Below are 13,560 nucleotides of genomic sequence, written 5' to 3'. Positions count from 1 at the left end.
CTACTTGGTGGAAAATTCCTGGACGTCGGGGAAATTAAAAACACCCAATATGCAGTGATCTGCCTGATTACTGTACAAAGAGAGACTGCTGTGTGCTCAAAGATGGGTTGGTGGTCTGGCCATCAGGAAGTGCCAGCAGTTCCTTCAGAATGTCAGAGGTTTGTTTCACCACAGAGTAACATTTTTCTTGCCTGTGTTTTAATAAGAATATATATTGTAAGTTTCTTGTAATCATAGAGCTGCAAAAAACCCCTTTGCACCACAAAATAAGTTGGCACTTGTAATGAAAGCAGTGAAACCAGGTGACACACAAAGTGAGAGGTGCTGATGTTACAGAGGCATTTTGAAGGTCTGTCCCAGCTGAACTTGGTGGAGGTTTCCCTGCAAAATACCAAGGGCTGAAGTTTTCAGCTGGGTTGTTTGTGTAGCAGTGCTCAGACATGCAGCTGAGTCCCTGCTTGCACGAGGAAGGAAATGGTGTTTGGCTGTTCCTTAAATTATGCACAGACAGAAGAGGGATGTTGTGTTAAGTGGTGGCTTCAGGGCAGGATGCAGACACACAGAAACTGGTTAGACAGTAAATTAGGCAAGATATTAGAGTGTCTTGGGGTCTTTGACCTCAGGGGGTTCATGGCAGATAACTTCCTTCACCACGACATAGTGAAGGAAGGTGTGGGCTCAGTGGGAGAGCTTGTCCAAAACCAATGGCCCTGCTGGCAGCTCCTGAGGGAGGGCAGCACCAAAAAGGCTTAAGAAAACACTTCATGTGGCAGTGTCAGTGGTGGGTCTGCAGTACCTGCCCAATACAGTGTGATCAATTGCTGGGTGCTCTTTGGGCCCTTCCCTCTCCCCCTGGCAGCAGATATGGGGCTGCTGAGGAGCAAACAGGGTAATTGTCCACTTGCTTCAGGCAAACTCGATCAGACCTTGTCAGGCCTCTGAGTGCATGGGCAGTTAAAAACTTAAAAACTCTATGGCTTTAAGCATAAGAAGACTTTTTGTTCCAGTCACAAGATCTTTGCTTAAAATCAGATTTTGGTTGGTATAATTCACTGAACTTCACAAGGTGCAATTGTTTACTAACATCAAAATGAATGTTAATGTTAGAGATTCAGGAACAATTTAAAAAAAACAAATTATGAACAGTTAAAAAAAAACAAACAGCACTTACTTTTACAACAGAATTATACATTTAAAACCCCCAAACAAACCTAGCTCTGCTTTTCCTCATCCAGATTACTGGTCTGACAGTCCAGAGTGGCCTGGGAGTGGGTACAGTGCAGCAGAGGCAGCACCACCCCTGCCTGTCCCCGTGGCTTCTGTCCTGCTGAAGCCACCAGGACAAGAAGGATATTCATATTCTGAGATGTGAACAGCAACAGAAGCTGGTCATTGAAGTCTTGGGTCAGCACAGCTATCCCAATGACTGCATTCCAGAGGTTATCCCAGACAAGTGGTTTCCCAAGGCAGACCAGGAACCTGCTCGGGGTCCCACTACCTACGGGGCACCTCACTGGGGGGGCCTGTCAGTGGGAATCCCTTCATCAGACCTAAGTCATGGAGTTGCTGCAGCACCTTCAGATGAAACAAGCTCTCTGAAGGTCACTGACCCTTTCACAGACACTCAAATTGAATCCTCTCTTGGCTGGAGTGGCCAGTGGCATAAAAGCAGTAGTGAGCAGCAAGGCTTCCTTGGGTCATGGCTCTTTGTTCCTCTTTTGTATGGACTCCCTGTGTGAAATTCCTGTTTCCTCTCTTGTACTGCTCTTGGGACACCTTTAAGGGTCTCTCCATGTGTATTATCATCCTTAAGTGGTGCTTTTTACTCACTGTTGGCTCTGCAAGCACACGTCTGCCTTTCAAAGTGATGATACTGGGCCATCATTTTTTTTTCTACTTCTTGTTTTTTGTTGTTTTTTTTGATCCTGAGGTGAGCTGGTCCAGGGATCTAAACAAGGAAAGAAGCAGCCCAGCAGAACCAGGCAAGTGAGTGGCTTCCTGCTGTGTGCCCTCCCTGAACCAGCTGCCTACAGGATCCCATAGACACCAGCACCTGTGCAGGAGGATTGTTTTTGGGAGCAGGAGTGCTGAAGTCAGCTCAAGAAATAAGACCCCATTATCTGCTGAACAATCACATTTTCAGGCTCTTGAGGGGTTTCTCCATTTTTGGTGACCACGAGCATTGCTGCTTTCCTTCCCAGTCACAGAACAGTTGCTGAGTGGTACCAGGGATGATCCATGTGGTGTGTAGCTGGTGCTGCTGCAGATCCACCCTGTGCCAGCCCAGAGGGATTCCCAAGGGAAGCAGCACTGTTTGCTCTCTGTGGGAAGGTCATTGTGTGTTTAGACCAAAAGGCAGTCTATAAAAAGATTTGTTCTGCAGGAATCTTTTCACCACCAGAAAGAATTAATACAGTTAATCCATGATAACACTATGAACTGGATGAGTTTTAATTCCCTTCTCTACAAGACTTTTCATATCTGCCTGAGCCTTGGTAACTTCTCACAGGAGCTTTGAAACTATCTAGTTGAATAAGCCAGAAATCAAACCTTGAAGTGTCCTTTTTTGTTACTGATTTGGTTTTGCTGAAGCCATTTCAATATTTATGTTGTAATGGGTTGATTCTTTTGGATTCATTTTACCAGCTCTCTGCTCACATTGCTTCCTTGTGGTGAAAAAATGATGTTAGTGCAAAACTCTGACCTCTGTAAATGTAATGTTCTTGAGTGAAAGGTGAGCAATAGAGCCTAGAGGCCTTGCCTTCTTGATTTGTACTCAGAAATCCTTAACTGATTGGTATCTAGAGGATTGCCCAACATGAGGTGGCATCTATCTCCAATTTTGTTCATGGAACAGTCTGGCTTTTTCTTGAAATTCCTGAAATCAGAAGGAAAAAGATTGATAAACCACAATGCAATTCTGTTAATAATAGGTGCAGGACGGTATCTTGGACGTGTAGCTGTGATCTTGTACAAGCAGAGGCAGATGAGAATCACCAGGCAGATGTTTGATCAAAAGCAAGACAAACACTGCAGTGAAAATCCAGCATGATTTTCATTGAGCAGTGCCCAAGAGGATACCTGAAGTGACAGCTTAGATAAACCTAATGGGTAACCAAAAGCCATTAAGTTCTTTGTCATTCAGGAGCTTGTTGGTCTGTCTTAGAGGTTTTGCAATGAGCAGTCATTAGTAATTTCCATCAACTGTCTTTGGAGCAAACATTGTTCCTGCCCAGTGTTCCTGATTTTGTCGTGCTGACTACAAATTCTTCCTCTCTATTTTTTGGGGGCATTTATTTAGTATTAAGAAACTTCCTGGTCCCATGCCTCTTACTAAAGATGTTCTTAAAAAGAGTGACACAAATTACTGTTGGTTTCCCACTGGCTATCAATTCACTTCTCATTAGGACCTGCCACAAAAGCAGTGCTTGCTTTAATCAGCTCTAGCCTCCTTGTTTGGAAAGGCTTGCAAGGTTGACTGGCTTTCTCGACTTGATCTGTGCTCACAGTAATGAGGCATCAGGCTAATGAGACCATTGCCATTACAATTACCAGCTTATTAAATCCTAATTAGGGACCCAATTCTGTTAAGTGCTGAGTGCTGGTTGGAAGGAGCTGCATATTTTCACGTGCCTGGTTTTGGTCTCTCATTGAAAGCAGTGCTTGGAATACTGAAGCTCCCTGCTCACGTTTCAGGTCTGTTTCAGTGCTAATGGGGTAATTGACCCTAATGATGTTGGCTGGTGTGTAATGGGCAGAGCTGCCTTTCCTTCCTCTGAGAAGCCCAGCATCAATGTCCCTGTTCAATGGGCTGTGATTCACATGGCAGAAGGCTGCATGGTGCTGAAGGACAATATTTCCTATATAATGTCCTGTGGCAGATTGTTTTCTGCCCATTCATGCACTGCTGAAAGGAGTTTGCAACTTTATTGTTCATCAGTGCCAATTAAATGCAAACTCAACGTTAGCCAGACATGCTTCCTCCTGAATAACCAACTCGGTTCTGTCCTCCTGAGGCTGGAAAATTGTAAATGTGTAATGTCTCTTTCAGAATTTAATTTCCAAATTACCTTCCCTCTGCCTGCTTTCTGTCCTGCACATGTTATTGAGCTGAGCAGGTAGTGCTAGCTCAGGAGCCAGGCACTTTCCCAGGGCACACTGAGGAGCATCTCTCATGCCTGCCATGGGCTGGTTGTTTTGCTCATGTTTCTGTTGGGAGAAGATTGTATGAACCCTTCTTGGCCTTCACCTGGTTGAGATGAAGTTTTAGGCTCAGCTTTGCTAGCCTGTGCAGGTCTGTTGCTCATGGCAGTGTTTCTTTGCAGGATTTGAGCAGCCTCCTGGCTCAGTCTGCAGCAGCTGCTGCTCTGGGTTTGGAGAAGTGATGCTCCCTCCCCTCCCGCTCCCCAGCCCCCAAAGCTGAGCTCAGGGAGAGCCCTCAGGGGTAGGTCCCCCACAGAAAAGGGGCTGGGTTTTGTAGGTGGGCTCCTGTGTGCACGCACAGGTAGATGGAGGAGATTCCCTCCCCTGTCAATCGAGCAGCCGAGCCCCCTTGTGTCAAGTGGGCAGATGTGACATTCTCTGCAGATGCTCTGGAAAATGAACATTGCAACAGCCTCTCTGAGCCCCAGCCTTTCCCTGCTGAAGCAGCTTTCTGCTTGGTGGGTTTTCTTTGGCTAGAGGTGATGCTGTTCCCGGGGCTGCTGCAGGAGGGGGTGGTGCTGGGTGTCTTGTCCTGCAACCAGCCTCCTAAAAACAACCTGGTACCCTTTGAACTCAGGCTGGATTTCATCATAGGTGTCTTAAGTTAGACACCCTTAACTTTTAGTGCTGTCTTCTCACAGTGGGAATTGTCCTCATCTCTGAAACTGAGCTCAAGTGGGACTCCCACAAGTCCATTGCTCCCAGCTGCTGCCCTAAGCACCTTTGGAAAGCTAGTGAAATGGAATGGGGCTTGTTTTTCAGGCTTACTTGATGTCATTTGCATTTCTATTGTGTTACAGATGAATGGTAATTTACTGGGTTTGATCTTGATATCTCTCACAGGGCTGTCCATGCTCTGAACAAGTGATCTGGAGTGTCCAAGGTTCCTGGAACCAGTTCTCAGATTTAGAGGGCTGTTAACATTGTGTAACAGAACAGTCAAACAGTTAGTATTGATCACTGGTTATTCACTTGCCAGGTTAATCGGAAGAATGATGTCTTTTCTTTGTTATGTCAGTGGGGAATTTAATGCAAATTGTAGCAGCCAAATTGCATTTCTGCTTCTTTCCCTCTGTTGACTGCACCAGATGTAAAGATTCATCACAACTTTTATCAGCCCACATCATTATTGAGGCTTCCACTGCATACACCTGGTGACCTTTAGAGGCTGAGGACACTTCCTGCTGGTTGTTTATCAGCTTTACCCTTTCCAGCTGGTCCTTCTGGATCTGAAATCAGATAGCTCACTTAGCAGCCTTGAAATGAGAAATGAGATCAAGCCTAAGTGAGCATTGTCCCTCCTGGGGGCAACAAATTGACCAAGCCTCACTGTAAGAAGCAGTAAAAAGCAGAACTTTGGTTTTGTGCCACCTGGGCAATTTCCATGCAGATCATGGCTGGAGTGTTACCAGACTTGGAGGAAACTGCCTGGCTAGTAAGAGATCATGTTGAAAGGGCTTGAACCTTCGTGTTTCAGTTTTAAGTTGGTCCTTGAACTTGGCAGTAATGCAAAAGTGTGTAAAGCAGGGACAAAAATCCCTCTCTTAAAAGGTGGTTCCAAAAGCTCATTTCTCAGCTATTCAGTAATGGAAAAGGTTTGCTTGTTTAATGTTGTCTTTCCCCAGAATGTGTAATTCAAACAAAGCACCTTGATGTTACAGAGGTAATTGGGCATTTGGAAATATGGAGACTTCTAAAGCCCTGGCACACATGATGTTAAAAGAGATATTTTGAGCCTTGAATATTCCTGAGAAAATCCACTTATTTCCTGACTGTCTTTGAAAATAGAGAAGTTCCTGGCATGACACTAACCCCAGATTCTGACTTTATTCTGAAGAAAGAGCAAAGGTCTGTTTCCATCAGAGTGAAATGACCCTGGCCCAACTGCCATGCTTTTTATAGGACAGCAATGCTTCCTTCCTCCTCTCCCCTCCATTCTTGGTTTTCTACTATTTCAAATAAGCAAAGCTCTGATCTTTCATCAGTATTTGTGTAAAGGCAGAAGGGAAAAACTGGATTTGACCTACTCAGGCTTAGTCTCAGTGATCCTTTTTGCTTGGCTAAGATCTTGTGTTGCTTTGGGTCATCTCTTTTTACTCTTAAAATGGTCTTGGGCTTTGAAAAGAGCTGCTTGATATGAAAGAAACTGGACCAAGCAAGAATAAATTCTGAGTTTGAGATGCCAGCCTCACACATCATTGTGGTTGAGAAAGACCTGTAAGATCAAGGATGAGGGGGAACAGCTTCAAACTGAAAGAGGGGAGAGTTAGGTCAGATACTAGGAAGAAATCATTTATTGTGAAGGGGGTGAGACACTGGCCCAGGTTGCCCAGAGAAGCTGTGGCTGCCCCATCCCTGGAAGTGTTGAAGGGCAGGTTGGATGGGGCTTGGAGCAACCTGGTCTGGTGGCAGGTGTCCCTAACCATGCAGGGGGGTTGGAGCTGGATGATCTTTAAGGTCCCTTCTCACCCAAACCAGTCTGTGATTCTCCAGGATGTGGGACTTAGAGATAAGTTGCAACATCTGACCTCCCTTCTTTACATAGGAAGTTCTGCACTCTGAGGTGAAGGAGAGCAGGGGTTACTGCCTGCTCCCAGGGTGCTCCGTGGCTCTGTGGTGCTCAGCAGTGGGGGCTGTGGGGGAGGTCAGGGTGGGTGCACATGCAGATTCAGAGGCTTCAGTGAGGGATGGGGATGGTTGCAGTGAGTCTGTAACCAGAGCACAGCTTGGAGAAGTGCATTTATTCACCCCTCGTTTAGAGGAGAAGCCTCAAGGGAGGGGACAACTCTCAAGGTGACAAAAGAGGTGATGCTGGACTGCAGGTGAGAATGGGAAGGAAAGACATGAAGTTTGATAGCTGTTGGCCTTGTGTTTTCCTCCCAGGCATCTAGTATAGACGACAGGTGGAAAACAGATGGGCAATGACTCTGTGTCTGCCTGTTTCTCTCCCTCCCACCACCTGGGTCTGGCAGAGTGCCTGGACTGTCCCGGGGAGCTCTTGAGCAACTACAAAAAGCACACAGGGGATGTGCTGTGTGCCAAGCCTGGGAATGCAACCAAGCTCAAAGCTCAGGTCCAACTTAGCCTCCACATCTCTTGTGCTTTGTTTTTGAGAAGAGCCTCTAGTCACCCTTAACATGAAACCATCAGCTTGAGCCAAATGGATGTAATGCCTCAAAAATCAAGGAGCAGTTTAATATCAATATCATGGACCTCTCCCTGGCAAGGCAAGCCAAGAGCAGTTGGAGAGTCCTTCAAACTGTCCCATCCAAGTAGTGGATTTGACTGCTGCCCTGCACATGCCAGGGGATGCATTTCTGAGCAAGGGAACGTGAGCTACTGAGCTGATCCCTCACTCTGAGGAGAGGGACCAAGTTCAGAATGTCTGGGGAAAAGGTCTCACCTAAGACACTCCACACAAATGGGTGCCTGTGTGTGTAGGCATTGAAAAAAAAACACCTCTAGATATATTTAAAAACAATTTTTAAAAATGCCACAGCCTCTGGCAGGAAGGAATATTCTAGCATCCAAAAGCAAGACAAGCCTGAAATTTCCATAAATCCCACAAGGACAAGTTGTGCAGGTTTATTTTTTGCTTGGAATCTCATTTTAGTCTCTCGTCCCTCCTGCACGTTTGGTGCAGTGTTGCAGTTCTTGGCTGCCCTGGGTGCTCTCTGCTCTTGCTCACACAGCCCAGGGAACCTGGCATGCAAAGAGCCCTTTTCCCTAATTTGACCCCTCAGCCAAGAAAGCTATGTGTAAATGAGGTGATGCAACGGTGCATAAATAACCACCAAAACTTTCCCTGTGATGTGCAGGTGGATGATCTGACAGCTCAAAGCTCACTTGGGGCTGCTGTGCCTGTGCCCCTGCTGGAAGCATCTGATGGAGGCACTGAGAGCTCCAGAAGGAGCTGTTCCTCCTTGGGGTGATGGGGCATGGGTGTGGGGGAGCAGCACTCCCCAGCCCTGCAGGGGCCCTTGCACAACCCCTCCCACTCATCCCTCCCTCTCAGTGTGTTCAGGGGAACCATTCCAGTTTAATATCAATATCATGGACCTCTCCCTGGCAAGGCAAGCCAAGAGCAGTTGGAGAGTCCTTCAAACTGTCCCATCCAAGTAGTGGATTTGACTGCTGCCCTGCACATGCCAGGGGATGCATTTCTGAGCAAGGGAACGTGAGCTACTGAGCTGATCCCTCACTCTGAGGAGAGGGACCAAGTTCAGAATGTCTGGGGAAAAGGTCTCACCTAAGACACTCCACACAAATGGGTGCCTGTGTGTGTAGGCATTGAAAAAAAAACACCTCTAGATATATTTAAAAACAATTTTTAAAAATGCCACAGCCTCTGGCAGGAAGGAATATTCTAGCATCCAAAAGCAAGACAAGCCTGAAATTTCCATAAATCCCACAAGGACAAGTTGTGCAGGTTTATTTTTTGCTTGGAATCTCATTTTAGTCTCTCGTCCCTCCTGCACGTTTGGTGCAGTGTTGCAGTTCTTGGCTGCCCTGGGTGCTCTCTGCTCTTGCTCACACAGCCCAGGGAACCTGGCATGCAAAGAGCCCTTTTCCCTAATTTGACCCCTCAGCCAAGAAAGCTATGTGTAAATGAGGTGATGCAACGGTGCATAAATAACCACCAAAACTTTCCCTGTGATGTGCAGGTGGATGATCTGACAGCTCAAAGCTCACTTGGGGCTGCTGTGCCTGTGCCCCTGCTGGAAGCATCTGATGGAGGCACTGAGAGCTCCAGAAGGAGCTGTTCCTCCTTGGGGTGATGGGGCATGGGTGTGGGGGAGCAGCACTCCCCAGCCCTGCAGGGGCCCTTGCACAACCCCTCCCACTCATCCCTCCCTCTCAGTGCACCAGGAGCATCCTCTCCTGCACCAGGAGCATCCTCTCCTGCACCAGGAATAACCCAACAGCTTGGAAGGAAGATCCAAGGAGAGATGTTCTGTTACCTCTTCCTCTTGTGTCTTCTTATCTGTTCAAAGTAGACACCTCCTCCTCTTCTTGACTTGCCTGAGTGGCAGCATAAAAAAAACCCCAACAAACCAAAAACCAACCAAAAGCTGGGCTTGCCTTACTCTACCAGCCCGTGTCATTTTGGTCTGACTTGGGCTCTTCTTCCCTGGCCATGGGAGGAATTTTACAGTGAAGTGGGCAAGACCCTCTCGGGTACAAAGGGCAGACCCAGTCTGGCCAGTGCTGAAAAATGAAATTAGCTTCCAAAAAGGGAAATGAGCAGCAGAAGAGGGAGGTTTTAGTGCAGTTTGCTTGTGCCTGTGGGCTTACCCAGGTGGAATCAGAAAGAGGCACTTTTGGGGTGACAGCAGCTCCTGCTGGTGTAGGGTCCACCTGTGTCCTGTGCACCCAGTCGTGGCAGCTTTGATGTTCCTCCATTGGAAGGGGAAAGCCAGATGAGTAACCTGAGGATGATCAGTGCCCCACAGCTTTTGCCTGCTGGCTGGGACCTGCTCCTGCTTGGGAGGCAGATAAGGCTTGTGATTTGGAAACAGGCAGACATCCGAATGCTGACAGGGAATGCTGGTGAGTAATGTTGCTTTCCAGATACTGCTTTGCTTCTAAATCCCAGATGGCTTTTGGATGGCACTGATAATGAGGGTTCTCGTCTGAACTGGAATTTTCAAGGAATCATGCTTGGAACAGGCTGAAAATCCCCAAATCCCAAACTTACGCACATTCAGTGCAAGGTTTTGCTTTCATTTTTATATGAAGTCATCACAATTTGTAAATTATGTTCTCTGACCTTGGGTTGTCACAAGGACAAAATATATTTTCACCAGGCATGTGGATGTGGAGACAATTTTCACAGCAGCAGGAAACTAGCCAAGGCTTGTCCAGCTGCTGGCAGCTGACTTCACTGGGGAACAGGAGAGTCTTTCTGATCATCAGACAAAAACCAGTCCTCAGAATGCTCTACAGCTGCATTTAGTTTGACATCTGCACTCTGTCTTATTCTTGGCTGATGAGAAGATTGGGCATGACAAGGTTCCCCAAGGGACCTCAGCTCTGGTCCTGTCCAGTCTGGACTAAGAAGATAATGAATTTAGGGATGAATCCATTTAGGTTGAAAATGCAATTCCAGCAGGTGTTGGCAAGGTACAGTCCCATTCCATGAGAGCAGGTGCAGTGCATATTTCCCATATGTATTTGTAAAATCATTCTAAAGATATTAATTTATTTTTTATGAGCACTTGTCATTGCATCCAGCAGTACAGACCTGCTAGAATATCTCTGTCCAACCCCACCAAGCAGCCTAATGATTTTGTCATTTAATCAATATCTGCAGGAGCCTCCACTTGTTTGGTATTTTTTCAGGCTGCAAAAAGCACTGGTGGAGAAAAACCTACTGGCTGAGATCTGGGGGCAAAGTAGAGCCCTGGGGCTCTTGACTCTTCCTTCTGCTTTCAGTTCCTCCATCTCTGCTGCAGGCAATCCTCCAGGAGATGTTGGGCCAAACCCAGGGCACCATTATTGAATGAGAAATGTGTTATTTTGTTAGACATCTATAGTCACCAGGCTCATCTGATCCACTCAATTTGGAGGATATTCAAGCAATAAGTGGTGAGGAAACTCTTTGAAAGTGGTTTTAGCTGGATCTGGGTGGAGGGTTTTCAACAGAGGGAATCAACCCCCCCCAGATGGATGTGTGCTGTGAATTTAGAGAGAGGTTAGAGAATTGCTTCAGATGAGGAGAAAAAATAATCACTTTCTTCTTTGGAAGCCTGGACTTTGTTTGAAGTATTGACTTTTTATTGAACAGCTTCCCTTCCTTAACATTTGATCCAAAAAGCAAATGTTAGTAAGTGGATTTAAATGACCTTTCAAGCCAAACAATTTTGTTGGCTGACTCCAAGCAAAGTGTTCTTGTTTGCTTGTCTCAGTGACAACTTGAGAAGAAAAATTTCACATTTGCTTTATTTGGAGACAAACCCTTTCCCAAAGTTCATCCCAAAAACTTGAATAATTCATTGTTTTTCAAGTTTTGGTTACTAGCTGGAAACCAACATAATTTTATTTTGGCTAAAGCAAATTTCTTGGAATTGCAACTTAAAAATAGAAGTATTTATTTTGCAATTATCCCCAGGTAATTGTAACATTTCAAACATCGTTGGAAAGCAAAGTGATCCACACAGACCTGTGATCTCTTTGAACAGAGGGACAAGCGCCATTCCAGGTGTTGAAGGTGAGTCAATTTCTCCCAGTCACATGTCAGATTTTGTTGATATTATTTTTCTAAAGAGTGAATGACCCCTTGTAGGACACCAGTGTATTCCTAACCTAGAGGGAACATAGTTTTACAGGGCTCATGATGTTCTTCCTTGAAGATCTGAGTAGAAGAAAAATGCTAAGGTGGAAACACATCCTCCTAGTGGTGACTTCCTTGCGTGTGCTCCTTGACTGTGAACAAGCCTGGGCAGTTGCTTCCTTGGCTCTTGGACACCAGGACTGATGCCTGCTCAGAGGTACATCCTGCATCCTCATGCAGCCCCCCTGTGATGTGCTCAGTGAAGGAAGGTTGCTTTGCATTGCTGATAGAGGCAGAGAAAAAGAAGTCTTGAGTCCCACAGGCATACTTTAGTTTGCATTGCATTTTGGTTTAATCTTTATCACAAGAAAATGCATGTTTACTAAAAGTATGTGATTGAGAGACTGATCTATCCATTCTAAACCCTCCAGGGAGGTTGATCAAAGGCAGGCAGGAGAGCTGCAGGCCTATGGGTTTCTTCCTCAGAAATCCCAGCCTGTATGCTGGGCTCTTTTATTACCTGTACATGGTGGTATATGATTATTGATGCTATCTTAATTAATTTTGCATTCTCATGATGATATTTTATTCAACAATTTTACTGTGAACCAAGGAAACTCAGAAATGTTCATGGCAGGAGGTTTGCTGTGGTGTGATGTCTGAAATCAGTACAGGCATAGAAGAGTTTTGATAAATACCAGCAAAGGAAATTAATAATTGATAAAGAGCATGAGTGTTTACAAAGTGTTAATGGAAAGCAGCTCAAGGGAAAAGAGAAAGGTGCTGATGGATCTTTTCTTACAGCTAGGAAAGAGAAATGCACACCTATATCTAGCCAGCAGATGTGACAGGTCTCAGTGGCTAAAGACAAGTGGTTTTGTGGTTACAGCATTTGTGTTCATTTTTAACTCTTCCTCTTAGGAAGGGGAGTTTGAATCAGGACTTGAAGCTGCTCATGTCTCTTCCTCCCTCCTGAGTCAGAGGTGTCCAGCTCTGCCAAGCCAGCTGGGCAGGTCCCATCCCTTCCCCTTGTGTACAAGGAGGTTGGTGCTGCCTGGAGACCTGGGGGCCCTGTCCAGGCCCTGGGGGGCTGGAGGTGACAAATGAGTGTCACCACCACGCTGAAGCTTGGTCAGACCCAAATTCAAAGAGCTGCCTGGGGACAGAGCTGAATTGCTCTTTCCCCTTTGGTAGTGAAGAGGAGCCCAGACTTGATTTTTACATAGTGATGCAGAGTTCTAATGTTTTTAATATTTTTAAACATTTTCAACATATTCAGCATTTTCAAACAGCTTTGCTTCAGAGGTGAGAACTGCCTGTCCTCTTTGCTTCTCCTCTACAAGGCTTTGTGAAGGAACCAGTCCCTCCACCACAGCATCAGTAGTGTCTGCACGTTCTGATTTTCAAAGCAGCAAAAATATTATAGGGTGTTAGTTGTCCTCCCTTCTCTGCAGATAGAGACCTCTATTGCAAAACTATTGTGATTATCCCCCTTAGCAAGAGCTGTTGTTGATCTCTGCTGTTACCATCTGAGAAGCTCTGAGTGTTGATTGCTTCCCTGGAGAGTGTTCTTGGCCCAGTGATGCATGGCAAAGAGAGCGTGTTGTGCCTCTGACCTGTTAGGTAGGCATGAGCACCCAGAAGGCAATTAAAGTGTTCAGTTTGACAAAAGGAAGGCATCTGAAAAGACTCCAGTCCTCTCTGCATGCACTAAAAAAGACAAGGGTTGCTCCTTACATATAGCAAGTGAGGAGTGTACAGAGCTGGCTGTGTAGTGTTTATCCAGATAAACATCTCTGCCTTTTGGAGGCAGAAATGGCAACGTTAGCTGCTGGAAGTCACTTAGGGAGATGATGTATTTAACGGCTGATAAGGTTTATCCTCTCCTTGGATCTGTGCCAGAATGACTGCTATATTTTTAAACAGGTGGAAATTGGATTTTGGGAATATTAAGGAGGTTCTCCAGGTCTTACCAACAATGATGTGCCCTGTGATCCAGCCAATGGAGATGAGTGTAGCAGTGGTGTGATCTACCATGCCTGGTGATCTGCAGATTTGAACCTACTGGAAAAGTGTAGGCATAT

The sequence above is a fragment of the Chaetura pelagica genome, unplaced genomic scaffold (genome assembly GCF_000747805.2).
Source record: "Chaetura pelagica isolate M959 unplaced genomic scaffold, ChaPel_1.0 scaffold248, whole genome shotgun sequence".
Classification (NCBI taxonomy): Eukaryota; Metazoa; Chordata; class Aves; order Apodiformes; family Apodidae; genus Chaetura; species Chaetura pelagica.
The sequence above is the reverse complement of the archived record's forward strand: the minus strand, read 5'-3'. Positions refer to the sequence as shown.